Source organism: Castor canadensis, chromosome 2 (assembly GCF_047511655.1).
Source record: "Castor canadensis chromosome 2, mCasCan1.hap1v2, whole genome shotgun sequence".
Lineage (NCBI taxonomy): Eukaryota > Metazoa > Chordata > Mammalia > Rodentia > Castoridae > Castor > Castor canadensis.
The window spans coordinates 80,565,099-80,579,107 of NC_133387.1; the positions used below are offsets into that span (position 1 = coordinate 80,565,099).

The 14,009-nt window shown below is 40.1% G+C and overlaps 1 pseudogene; it reads left to right on the forward strand.

Moving 5' to 3' along the window:
• Positions 1 to 14,009, forward strand: part of LOC141418048 (elongation factor 1-alpha 1 pseudogene) — a 45,055-nt pseudogene that overhangs the window by 11,334 nt on the left and 19,712 nt on the right.

Here is a 14,009-nt window from a genome sequence, read left to right on the forward strand (position 1 = left end):
GGGGTCTTCAGAAAAGGGCAGGTTCTGTGTCCTCCAGTTATATAGATCACTGGAGGAGAAGGGCCAGTACTGAAACTGTTGCCCTCCTCCCAGTCCCCCTTGGCCCACCATCCGGACTGGAAGTGTAGGGACAGTTTCCTCCCCCTGTGTTGATGAGGAGGGCTCGTCTTCCCCTTCCCTTTCCCGGATCCCTCGGGGGCGAAGTCTTCGACACATTCCTCCTCCTGCTGCCAGTCCTGTTGAGGAGGATGAGGAAATTTCCTCCTCCGGGGCACTGGCTTGGCTAGGGGGAGTCATATATGGAGGCGGCCGATCTTCCTCTGCCCCTGCGAGGGATGGGTAAAGGGGGGAACTCTCTGGTAAGACCGGAGATGGTGAAGGAGATGCCCTAATTTGAGGACCGGTCAAGGTGTGAAGAGGAAGTTTTTCCTCCTCCTTTATGACCAAGGCGGGTGTGACTGGGGTTTTAGCCCCGAGGGCCGAACTGGAGGGGTGGGTCAGAAAAACTGTTAACCAAGGGGGAGGGTTCTTCACCAGATCCTCCCAAACCAAAATGTAAGGAACTTGGTCTGGATGGCCTCGATTGTCTGGCTGAAAAATGACTGCTTTAACCTTAGTGATCATGTCTAGGGAGAGGGAACCTTGAATGGGCCACCCGACTCCAAAGGTGGGCCACTCTGTAGAACAAAAGGTGTCAAACTTACCTTTCTTGATGACCAGACCTGCATTTAAGGCCCTTTCTTTAACTTCTGAAAAGTGAGAAAGGATCAAAGACTTTGGGGTTGTTTGTCCCTGTCCCATTGTGGAAGGAGAATCAAACACCAAGAGAGACAGAACAAAAAGGGTGAAGACAACAATAATTCCACACACACAAAACACTCTCCAGCACTCGCTCGGACCGGTCCTTCTCTCACACTGGTGCGCACCCCATTCAACCTCCTCACCATCCAACTGGGATATCAGACCGAAAGGCGTCCACTTGACGGGTGGTCGGTCGACTAGTTCAATTAGTTCTTCACCTGGCGCCAGGGTTCCTAAAATGCTCTAGCCCAAATGAGAGGAAAGCCTCTCCCAATAGGACCCTGTGGTCCTCTTTGCGAGATTCCCAGAATGAATCTCCCTGGGGATTGGCTGAATCCCCGCCGCAGCCCAAATGGAACACTCAAGTTCCTCCAAATGAGGGTCTGGGATCCCCTCCCAATGCCTAGGACTTGGGATCGCCCCTGCTTTCTCGCAGGCAGGTTCTGTCTCTCGAGAAAACAAAATCTCAGTGGGACCTCCAAATGTTAGGACCCGGAATCCTATTCCCCCGAGAGACAGAGAGCCAGGCGTGAATGCAATCTACAAAGCAGAGTTTATTGGGCTGGCTAGCCAGGGTCGAGCCCCCACACGGACACGCAGGACCGGTTAGGAAAAACACGACCCTGATCCTCTTTAGGGGAAATCTTATATAGACCGCGGTGGCGTGCATATTTTCGTTATCAACATTGGGCAAGCAGGCAGAGCACATCTTGCGCGTACCTCACATCTTCCACGTACTTCACATCTTGCATGTACCCCCCGCTCACATTCCCCACATTCTATATGCCCTAACTGAGCCCTGCCGCATTGCTTATCTTATCTACATGGGGTGTTTGGTACTGGTTTCTCCAACAAGGGGGTTGGGGCCCGCTGAGACCTCCTATTCCTTTCAGGTCATGTCAAACTAAAATCAAATCTTCTATGTCTATGAAATAACAAGGTTATCTTAATATTGTTCTGCTCTGAGTAACATCCATAAAAAACCATTACAGAGAAAGATTTTATCAAAGAAATTATTTGTATTTTCTGCTGATCTTGTCAAGCTTTAAGTATTACTAAATCAGAGTTCATTTACATATTTGCTTATGTGTCTTAAATGACCAACTTGCAACAGTGTTATCTAAATATGGTACAAACATTTAAAAGGTTAAAAATGTCAATTTGTATAAAATAATGAGTTAAAGCTCTCTTTTATCCAAGAGTGTTACATTTAAATCCTGACAGCCCTTGCCTCCCACAGGTCACCTACCTAGGTGTGGCCTTAAAGGGACAGACTCACTCCCTGAGTCATAAATACACCAACCCAATCTTCCATTTCCCAACCCCCATACCATAAGACAGCTTACAGCTTTCCCAGCAGTTATAGGATTTTGCAGAATATAGATCCTTAGGTATGTATTTCCTGAGCAGACTCCTTTTTTATGCTCCTCCTAATATTCCTATTTGGGTCTTAAATAATGTATGGTCACCCATTTCTCTTAGAAACTTGCCTCCAACACACTCTGCTCCTCTGGCTGACTACCTGCCTTCTCAGGGAACTTCTCAGAGAGCATGCAAACCAGATCCTGCCCCACCCTATAACAATTTCTGTTAAACCAGGGCATCTTGTTCTCCAAAAAGGATCTTCTACCCTCTCCATTGGGACTTCGATGGACTAGCCCTCATCTGGTCATTCTCATGACACCCACTGCTGTCAAGCTCAATGAGTTCCCCCAATGGTGGCACCTCTCAAGAAACAATTAGAAAAATGGAGAAGGGAATTGGAGAACTCTTGAAATTGTCTAGGGAAGAACATTTCACAGTGGTTCTCCTGGCCAATGCCCATCTTAATGTCTATGTTCTTGCTGTCTTATTCTTAAGCTTCCTCCCTTGTATCATACTACATGTCTGCTATTGCTAATCAAAAATTTAACCAGTTGTACCTCCAGGGATACCAACCTCTCCAAATCATGAGGATAGTTGGCTGATACCCACCTTGTGGAGGTCAGAGGATTGGCTCGAGACTCTATGACCTATGGCTACATGGGACCTTCATCAACTTCAGGGAAGAGGAAATTTTCATTTTTGGAGACTGGGTGTACGCCATCATGAGGCTTACCACCCCAACATTGTTTGCCAACTAACCTTCCCTTCCCCTACACTGCCCCTTGCCAGCTCAAAGAAGCCAGAGAGAACACAACGCCCCTCTTCCTTAACAAACAAAAAAGGGAGGAATGTTGGCAATAATGGCACCAATAGGTTTCGGTTCTTACTGCACCCTAAGCTTCTGTTTCCCAGGGTCACAGTCCTGCCTCCCAGGGTCACGGTCCTGCCTCAAGTCTAGCTTGAATTCTCCTTCTGCCCCAACCTCCAATCAGTATGAACCATAAGATTCTAACCAATCAGATCATGCTGAGTCTCACTGAGGGGTATTTAAGCCCCCGCCCCTCTCTCTCTCTCTCTCTCTCTCTCTCTCTCTCTCTCTCTCCCTCTTGGCTCTCTCCCTCTCCCATCCAGCAATAAAGAATCTCTTGGCCAGATCACTCCTCTCCGTGTGGTCACTTTGGGGCCTACAATAATAGTATTCAACCTCCAGAAGTTGGGGGTGGGAAAGTGGATTAAACAATGTATACATACGTGAGTAAATATAAAAGTGATAAAATAAAATTTTAAAAAATAGTACTCAACCATTCTTTTAGCTACAAGTACCCAGAATTCCCAAAGAAAGTTAGAATTGGGGGCTGATGGCATGTATTTGCACAGGTATACTCAGTAACTCAGCAACATATCTTTCATAGTGAGTTGGCTTTTTTCTCATGTTTGTAAAGTTTTCATTACAACACGGCTTCCTTATTTCCCATTATGACATTAGCTAGAATTTTCTATCCCTTGTCTTTATAGGTCTCATTAACTGGATGCACATCACACCTTCAGCTTCAAGAAACACTAAAGAAATTAGTATTTATCTTTTGCACCTTCTGTAAGAGGAAAGGGTGATGAAAATGGTTACTGGAAAGAAAACATATTTCCTTTAAAGAACTTTGAACAGTATTTTAGTAATGTTATTAAATTCCCTGTGGGAATTTTACTCCACATAGTGTCATTTATTTTTCTCCTGAGCTTTCTTAGTTATTTGGCTCCCATAAGCCTTTCTCACTCTGGTCTCAACAGCAAAGATGGCATGTGTTGTTTTGTCACCAGGAGAGGTTTGGGGATGAGAAAAATTCCTTATTGGGGAGGAGAGAGGGAAATCTTTGACTCAGCTTCCCAATAGCCCTCCACAGCCAAGGCCCTTGAAATCCAAAAAAGCATTTTGAGGAATTTCACAAAAAAGGAAAACTCACAAGAAGAAAGGTCAACAGAAATTTATTTAGCAAAGCAGGAAGAAATAGGAAAAATGAGTACTCTCCCCTCACCCCCCCCACCCCCCTCACACCCCACCCCAAAACACAGGAGGTGGGTGTTAGACTTGCATGGAGCGACAGATGAGGAGATGGAGGTGTTAGACTGAAAGAGGCAGCACAGGCTTTATTAGGGAGAAGTGGTCCTGCAGATTGGGTTCCCATCAAGGGAGGGAGCCCACAGCTGATTACAGACTGGGGTTAGATACAGGAGATCAGTGGAGAAGTCCCACTGAGGTAGGCTAGAAATAGGGAAAGTTCAGGACTACAGTATAAGTTGCCCAGGGATGGCCCAGACCACCCTCACCTGGCTGGGAACTGCAATGCCCCTCTCTACTCATTGATTATTGGATGGGAATCACCTAGTTCCTCCCTTCCCATAGATTAGCTTAAGTTTTAAAAGTACCTAACAAGAGAAGCTCACTCTCTCTGCTGGCAGACTTCACCACCAGGGCCTCAACATGCTCCCCTTTGTATTTCTCTTTCTTAACTTTTAATAAACCCTATTTATACCCACGAGTTCTGCTTGGATTCTTCCATGCCAGAGTGCAATAACGAAGATCTTCTGGAAATACTTTTTACCGTTAACACCAGGAAGGTCACTATGCGGGAAAATCTTCAATGGCCCTCTGACCCTCCTGAGATAATGGCTTAGGAGCAGGTAATTTCTTCCAGGCCAGGTGGGGAGTTTCCAGTAAATGGCTAAAGTTGGATGTTTATTTTTCTGTAGGGCAGGGTGGAGAGTTTCCAATAGGACACCTTCAAGGAGGAAGGAGTCCAGTTCTAACATGGCTGCCCTTTTTTTCATCTTAACAGTGGGAGTGAGAGGCTCAAAATGGCAGCCCTTGTCCAGGGTACATTTATAACTTCTGAGCTGGGGTATTCCAACCTGAACCCTTACCTAGACACTTGGTCATGGCCCCCTAGAAACTCCTAATCACTTTGCTAAATTCCCAAGCATGGAGACAATAGGTTTAGGGTGGGTCTGTTAGGGCCTTAAACATGAAGATAATGGATGCAACCTTTTTAGGCATTCCATTGAAGTCAAAGAATCATCTTCTATTCTTGCCCTAAATTACTCATCTAGGGAGACTGCAACTCATTTAACATCTAAACAAAGGGAAGATGATGGAAGGAATGTCTGTATATACATTCAGTTCTTTGCTGCTATTAGTGATTTTCGGCTTTACTTCCTGCTCTGTCTTAATTCCTGAATTTGCTTTTTTTAGTAATTTTAATTTTTTAATGATTTTCATGTCACCTTATAGCTCTTTCCAGCTTGCCTCAGTTTTACAAACCTGCTTAGTCTGCCTTCTGAGAAAGATGGCACAAACTCAAAACAATAGAAAAGAACATCTCAGGATCCCCCTAAGAAAGATAAAAGCAAACATATCTAGTCACTTTACTGAAAGTAATTCCTTAAAATTTTAAATTCATAATAACTTCATTCACAAATAAAGTAATTTACATACAGCATTTCCTTAAATAACTACTCTGCAGTCAAATGCTTTACTACTGAGCTATACCTCCAAATAACTACTCTGTAATTAGCTGATTGCAACACAATGTCCTGCCTGGTCTGCAAAACTTGACTCTGCTTTCAAGTTCTTTCTGCTAACTAACCCATGCTTACTTAATCTTTATTGCCAGCTTCTGGAGGATTTGCTTTCATATGTAAATAGGTCATTGTAAACCAATACAGTTCCTTTCTTGATAGGATCTGGAATATTGAAAAAATAAATCAAATGCCATAACCCCAGAGCACCTTAACCTGGATTGTGGAGACCTGCCTCTCAGAGTGGATTTCAGAAATAAGCAGAAAAGCCAGGGACCCAGAAAAAACAATTCCCCATTTATCTGCAGAGGCCTTTATTTCCACTGTTATAGTTCCACTTTAATGGTATAAGGCTTTCATCCATGTACACTGAAAATGATATTTTAAACCAAGATCAATCAACATGATTTTAGCATATGTGAGTTTGGAATGTTTCCCAATTATGATAGACCATGAATGGGGTACGCAGGTGAAAAGTACAATTCATAAGTAACATGAGTGGCATGTCCCTGAACATTACCCATTACTGCCTTTTTGCCCAAAAAGTAGACACAAAAGCACCATAACTCAGAGCTAGAACTTGTCAGGGGATGGAGAAACTAAGCTGTTAGTGCAAATGTAATGACTAAAATGGCAGCCAAAGGAGTATGGCAATCATGGTTGTAAGTAGCTCACAGCCAGGAATCTCATCCCAATCCACTGGGCATCCATAGCACAAGCTGAGCACTTGAGAGAAATCTAGTGATGATAATGGTCAACCTTTAGAGAGCCTGACATCTAGCATTAGAGAAGTATATCATCAGGGATAGCACCCCAGCACCCAACTAGTCCTTTAGGGTAGGCTCCAGCTTCTGTATCCAGATATATGACAAGTAGCCCAAATGTGTAGCCCTAGGATCATTGAGGTTTTGAAAGCTTATTACCACGAACTAGACCTAGCACAGAATGTCTCAACTTTCTTGCATTCTAGTTTACAAGAAAGTAGTGGAACTTTCATCCTGATGAAAATGGATGAAGCTGACCATAGAGGAGGTTCTGGCCCATCGGCCCATCAGCTAGAATCTTTCATCTTCATGCAACTAATGGACAACACCAATCCTGAAAGAGGCTGAGGCCTGGTTCTCTAAAGGGGCCCAAGGGAGAGAGAAAGGGAAAGAAATAAGAATATTCTAGAGCTCAGACTCAGAGGGTTAATGGGTTGTGGCTGAGCTCTGAATGGAAGGCAGATGGCTCTCATTATACAGAGAGACTTAAAGAGGATATTGAGATGTGAAGGAGCAGAGAAAAGGATAGGGACAGGACAGGCCTGTGTATTCAGAAACATTAACCTTGCCTAGACCCAATAACTGCTATTTTCTTTTTTAAAGAACAGAATCATATTTTTCAAGCATTCATTCAAGCAACAAATATTGTAGTATCCATACCATATGTTCAGCACAGCAGATAAACCCATGAACTAAATAAACTCTTTAACCTGTGAGCTTCAGTCTACTAAGAAGGCTTGACACTAAAATAGTAACTCCAAGTCTTTTCTTATACACAATTGTAAATAGAAGAAGAGAAGAATGCTTTCTCTAAGAGAGAAAAACAAGATTAAAGAACTTTAAATAGGAAGATTAAAAAAAATGATCCTTCTGAAGAAATTATATTAAGCTATTCCAAGAAGATACACCAAGAAAATATTGGCAAATTTTAAAATACAAATAAATACTTTAAAATACAAATTCAAACTGCATTATCATATACTATATATACACATTGCATATGAATATGTTGTGTACCTAATAACCACAGCAATTACACAGATATATTACTATAGTGGCATTACTGCACAAGAGCTAATGGCAAACAACTAAAGGCCTCTTTTTTAAAAATTACCCTTATTATTAAATATGACACACAACTGTTGCAAATATTTTCCAAGAACATTAGAGACCCAGAAGGAAAAGGGAGAAGAGAAGGTCTCACATTTCTACTTCTAAATGTATATACTTTAATGTAGATGTACTTGTAGTAAGTATGCATACACTTCTAAAATTGAATATTTAATCTCAGTTATTCTTTATGTTATCTAATATAACAGCTAAAACCTGGGCAAACAAACTCAAATAAGCACCTGTGTCCAAGATTACAGCCTTCCAAGTTGATAAAAAGAATCCAAGCACTAGTGAATGTTCCCAGCTCTGGGGAAAATATCAAAGTAACTGCAAATATTTACAGCATCAGCAGGAAAGCTCATTCTAACATAATTACACAGTCTACTTTAATTCCCAAAGGATGTTGAAAATCAAATTTTACTTTTATATACAAATGTTTGTGAGCATCCAGAAAGGAGTGCTGATTCTTGGTGTGGTCAATTTCTAAAATTTTATTTAGTATGCACTTATACTTTGTGCAAACTTTGTATATTATATATCAATTAAAAGTGATTTGTTTTGTTTTTTAGCTGGGGGGAAAAATAAAGCCAGGGAAATATTGAAGCCTTTTATGGAGGACAAGAGAAAAAATTCTTAAGATGAATGCTTAGAGCAGCTTTTACAAAGTTGCTAATTTGTTGATAGAACACATAGTTAAAATAATGGAAGAATCTACAAGAGGTGCCTGAAAGTTAATAACATCATAGATCATTGTATTTACCTAAAGCAAAATTGCACACTAACTGTTGACTTCAAAATCACTGCCTGCATCTACTTTACACATATAAGGAGAAAATATGTCCTTTCTGCTTGCCTGATTGTGGCAGCCAAGATTAAATAGAGGAGTGCAAAGGCAGAAAAGAAAATCAGTCATCTATAATCTGTATTTGAATCACTCCTTTATCTCACATTCAGTCTTCATTTACAGACATCTGAAAGGTCTTCCATTTGCTGCTTTGCCATTTCTATCACAGATGCCTAAGGTAAGGGCTAACAAAATTATAAACATCAGACTTGCCTCTTTCAACCACAAATAAAGATAAAAGTCATTGAAAGTTTTCTCCTTAAAAACAATGGAAGAAAATCTGAAGCTGTGCTTATTCAATTTTTATGAATCAGCCTAAATTAAAATTTAAACTGTTTTTCTGACTCATTTTTCCTATTCTTTTCTTTACTTCTTGTACTTTACAGATACTTTGAAACATGAAATAACAAAATTTTCATCCTTACTCTCTTTGATAATTTCTGTTTGCTAATTAATTTGATTCATCTTAAATTTTGGATTTTCATGTAACAAATATCAGTCTCCTCTCCATTCTATCCCCCACTACTGATTAATATTTTGGATTTTCCTTTGATTTGTAAGATTTTTTAAGCATAATTTTTATTTATTTATTTACTTTATTATTGTATTATTGTTGTACTGGGGTTACACTGTGACATTTACAAAAGTGCTTACAATATATCTTAGTTAAACTCATCCCCTCCATCATTCTCCTTTATCCTCCATCTCCCATTCTTAGAATAGTTTCAACAGGTCACATTGTTCCATTTTCAAACATGAGTACATAGTATTTCCACCATATTCACCATGCTACACCCCTTTCTAACAAATATTTTAATTGGGTATTATCTCTCCTCTGAATATAGCATCTGAATATGATGCTATAGATAAGAATCAGGCTCAAATTTGTCTCCTAATGACATATCACTTTTAGAAAACATTCCAAACAGTAACCTTGAACACAAATTATACAGATTCATAAGAGTCATTAACTTGTGAACAAAAGGAAGAGAAAGAAAAGAACAATTTTTATATTATGGAAAATTACAGTTTTCAAGATCCATTATTTTCTTTATGAGTGGAGCCTTAAATTCATGGAAAAGGACAAAAAGTCCCTGAGTATTTGCTAATGTTGTGACTTATCCCAACAGTTGCTTCAGATTGGATCATACAATCCTTCATTCACTTTGTAAAACTAGTTACTCATGGTCACTCAATTTCCTTCCTATTGGATCTTTGCAGAGGCATTGACCAGGCCTATTGTTTTCAAAGGTTAAAATCCCCAACAAATGACTACATCATTGCCAAAGTATGTCCAGGTCACAGGAACAAACTCAGCAACATGACCAAAGACTCCTAGAGAGGGAATGAGGAGACCTGAATTTTAATCTGATCTTTTCAACTAAGTAGATAAGAAAAGACTCAATCAATTGTGCTATTTTGAGTCTCTGCCCAGATATATTCTTTTAAATAAAAGAGCTATTGTCTAATGCACCCTTTCCTAAGATGTGATCCAAAACACTAAATGTCTTCATAAAAAGTTTGGGCAATTCTGAGACCTATATTCCTTCTCAGATGTTCACAGGGCACATTAACTCTGTAAAGCTAAGATTTCTTGCAGTTCTGCTTAACATTGTTCAACCCACCCAGAACACTTTGCATTTCTTATAATCTATCATTTCTTAACATCTGTGGAGGCTACATGGAGAATGCCATAGTGGCAATTTTCAAGCTATGTTCTATAAAATCTTTTTAGAAATTTCCAGGAAAACACAGTAAGAAGAAGGAGCAGGAAATAGCAAGAAGAGAGACAGACATCAACAAGCAGGACACTGGGCCCCACTTTCTGGACTCAACATATATCATTTTAAATGAAGGAATCTATGACTCAAAAAAAAAAAAAAACTTGTGTTTATCAAATTCCTTGACATAGAAATCATTTATTTCTAGTCTGAATTGACATGTTATACATATTATGAAATTGCTCAGAAAAGATCCACAGAACTTCCAAGATCATTTATTATAGTAGTTTGAATTATCATTCATGATTACTTACACCTGCCCAAAACTTGCTTTTCTGAAAACTAAGTTTACATCTTTGTCCCATTGATTTGGGCTTGACCTGGTGACTTGTTTTGACCAAAGGGACATGACAGTCTAATGTGCTCTTGTGCTTTACTTATGTCCACCTTGAGCTCTCTTTACCAAGAGAAGAGTACGTCCAAATAGCTTACATTCATCAGCCAAGGCCCAGAAATTAGTGGACACATGAAGCCCAGCTCGAACCATCAAAGCTACAGCTATACCACAGTCCTCAAGTTACATAAGCAAGAAATTAATGTTTATTGTTTGAAGCATCTGAAATTTGGGAATTTTTTATTAACATGGTAAAAGCTGATAGCTACCATTTTAAATCAAGTGTCTTCAATATTATCCTTGAATAGCTTTACAGACAACAAGGCCCAATGTAAAAATGCCGAATTTTCTAATAGTCTTGCAATTATTGCAAAAAATGCAACAAAGTTCTTTCCTCTCTCTACACCCAGATCCCATTTTTTTCCCTCCAACAGTAAATGCTTTAACCTCCATGATTCACAGAATAATCAGAGGTTAATGCCAATAAAACACACTCTATATAATTTCCTACCAGCAGAATCAAAGGATTTTCCCTTTGTTCATAAAGCTAAATGCTGCTTTGGGGTTATGATTTAATGGGGAAATTTTAATATGCATTATCCATGCCTAGAATTGTTTTCAGACTGCTTAATAAGGTCAAAATTAAAATTCAGCTATGTCTAATCAAGCTGTGAGTCAAACAAGAGCTTTGCCAACAAATACCTATAAAAAGAAGTCCAGAAAAAAAAAATCCATGTTCCCTCCATCCTAAAAATTGAAGGTATATCTATTAAAAGCAGGAACACAAGTAATGAATGAACTTCTACTTCATTTAAGCTGTTTATAAGATAGTTACATAAATAAAAATTCTCATAGTAAATGGAATGACTTTGCAATTATTCCATTTAATAAAAAGTACAGTCACAAAAACATATCTTAGAGAGGAAAACCAGTACTGAGTTACCAATTCATAGTACTGTACAAGGAAATTAATAATGAAAGGCTTGGGGAAGTAATCTATCTGCCATACTGAGCTAAACACATGCAAAGAAGAGCCCTAAAACCAAGAGGAATACTGTACAAGAATAATAAGATTAAAATTTCCTAAGCAGTAAATGTGTATATTAAGCATGATGTTTAGAGTTTGATTCTTTTGAAAGAAAGGATGAGAAATACATTTGTGATCTACAGAAGAAGAATTTCTCATATATAATTAAAATTTTACTAATATTATTTGTTAAGAACCAATGATGTGACAGTAAAGTGCTAAGTGAAAGAATGTAAGTAGGGCACAGCAACCTGCAATAGTATGTGATGTGCCACAGAAATTAAAAGGACTATCACAGAACACTGTGAAAATTTTTACACCAACAAGTTAGAAAGACAACCCAGAAAAAATGCATAAATCTCTAGAAACACACAATCTATCATGACCAAAACATAAAGAACTAGAAAATCTAAACAGACCTATACCTGCTAAGAAGACTGGATCAGTAATCAAAAAATTCTCAACAACAGCAAAATAGCTCAGGACCAAATAGCTTCTCTAGTGCTATATGCTGATTTGAAGAGTTACAGGCAGGTGTCAAAGGTCCTTGTCTTTACAGGCCAGAGAACTGGCTTGTAAGGCAGCTGGCTGATGAGCCAAGGCCAGTATACGAAGTAGGATTTATTAGTGGGAAAGGAAAGTCTACAGCTAGAACAGTGCAGCGGAGCCCGGAAACTGGTAGCTCACTGCTCAGGTAAAAGCTGGGGTTTTTATGGACGTTTTAACTCTGGCTTAGGTGTATTCTTTTCATTGGCCATGGATTTGCAGGCTTTCTTAAATGAACTGTTTTGTTTTGCCCCTTACTGGGGGAAGGGAAACAATCTTGAGAGCATTTTAAAAAGCTCATCAGCCTCATGGCAGATCTATTAGACCTAGTGTCTCCTCTTTAGAATGCAGAAATGTGAGTTTATAACTCCCTGTCAGGATGCAGGAATGCAGGTTTACAACTCTTTCTCAGGAAGCAGGAATGCAGATTTCAGGATGCAGGAATGATAGTGCTCTCCATGGTGGGGATGGGATACTCACTCATCTGCCTTAAGTCTCCAGACCCAACAAGTCCCCACTCTGAGACAAGTACCCAACTGCTGTTGGGGTGATGATTCATCTAGCTGATTCATGCTGACATTGGGGTGACAGGGGAGGGGAGTGGAGGAGGTGGTACTTGTCTCAGGGGTTGACCCTTGTAGTCTCCACGGGCCCTCTATAGAATGGGATGGAGAGCTTATGCATAGGCAGAGGTGAGTATTCCTTGGCTAAGAGTTGGAGTTTGATCTGTTGGGCCTGTTGAGATATAAATCTGGAGAGAGCTTTATTATGAAAGGCCCAAATAGGAGTATTAGAAGGAGCATACAAAGGGGGCCAGCCAGAGGTAGTGCCCAAGACACCCCACTCCATATGTTGTTCCAGAAGGACCATGAATTGACTAGCTCTTGTCTCCTTTTTGTAACATGTTCTTTTAACTGTCAGGCCATGTCTCTGACCACCCCAAATTTGTTAGTATAAAAGCAACATTCCTCATTTAGGAAAAGGCCCATTCCACCCTTTTCAGCTGTTAATAGGTCAAGTGCATGCCTATTTTGGAGCACTACTGATGCTAGTGAATCTACCTGGTCCTGTGAGACCTCATTGGACTGTGTGATCCTTTCTATGTCATTATTAAATTCTGTTGACAGTTTTTGATAGGTATAGATGCCCCCAATGCCAGTACCTATTCCAGACATGATCCCCATAGCTATCAGTAGGGGAATGACTTCGATGGCTCTCTTTGATTGAGTGTAGGCCTGTAGAGGAATAGGAAGGGATTGGTTACCAGGGATGACATCAATTTGTAGGGTTAGGAGAGCCTTAGTACAGGTTCCCTTCCAGCCAGGAGGTAGGCAAGTGTAAGCAGCAGTTCCACAAATGAAATAAGTTCCAGGAAAAAACAAACACTGACTGTCATTTGTTGATTGTGTGATATTGATGCAAAGGTTTTTGGAAATTTCCCCCAGTGGAATTGACCCCTGGAAACTTTGGAGTCACTGGGGACCAGGATGGGTTAGTTCTATACTGGTAATATTAGGTTTTGTTAAGGGAATGTTTAATTTATTACCTGGTGAGACCTCAAGTGAGTCCATGGGGGTTGCTAATACCTATGGAAGGCTTGGAGAGAGACAAAGCCAGCAATCCTCAGTCAAAGTGGGGTTTGTAGAGTTTAAAACATGGTGGGCAGAGTTTAGTAACCTGTACAGCTGGGGATTTAGATCCACAGGTGGCTGAGGCTGTGGGGTTTTAATTTTTTTCTGGGAGTGGGAGTGGGAAGTGGGAGTCTCTGCCGTACATAGTTTACATGATCCTCCTGTGACATATCAGCCAGTATTTTGACTTTTGTTTTTATAGTCTCGTTTTTTTTTATTTTCTCCTTTTGTCC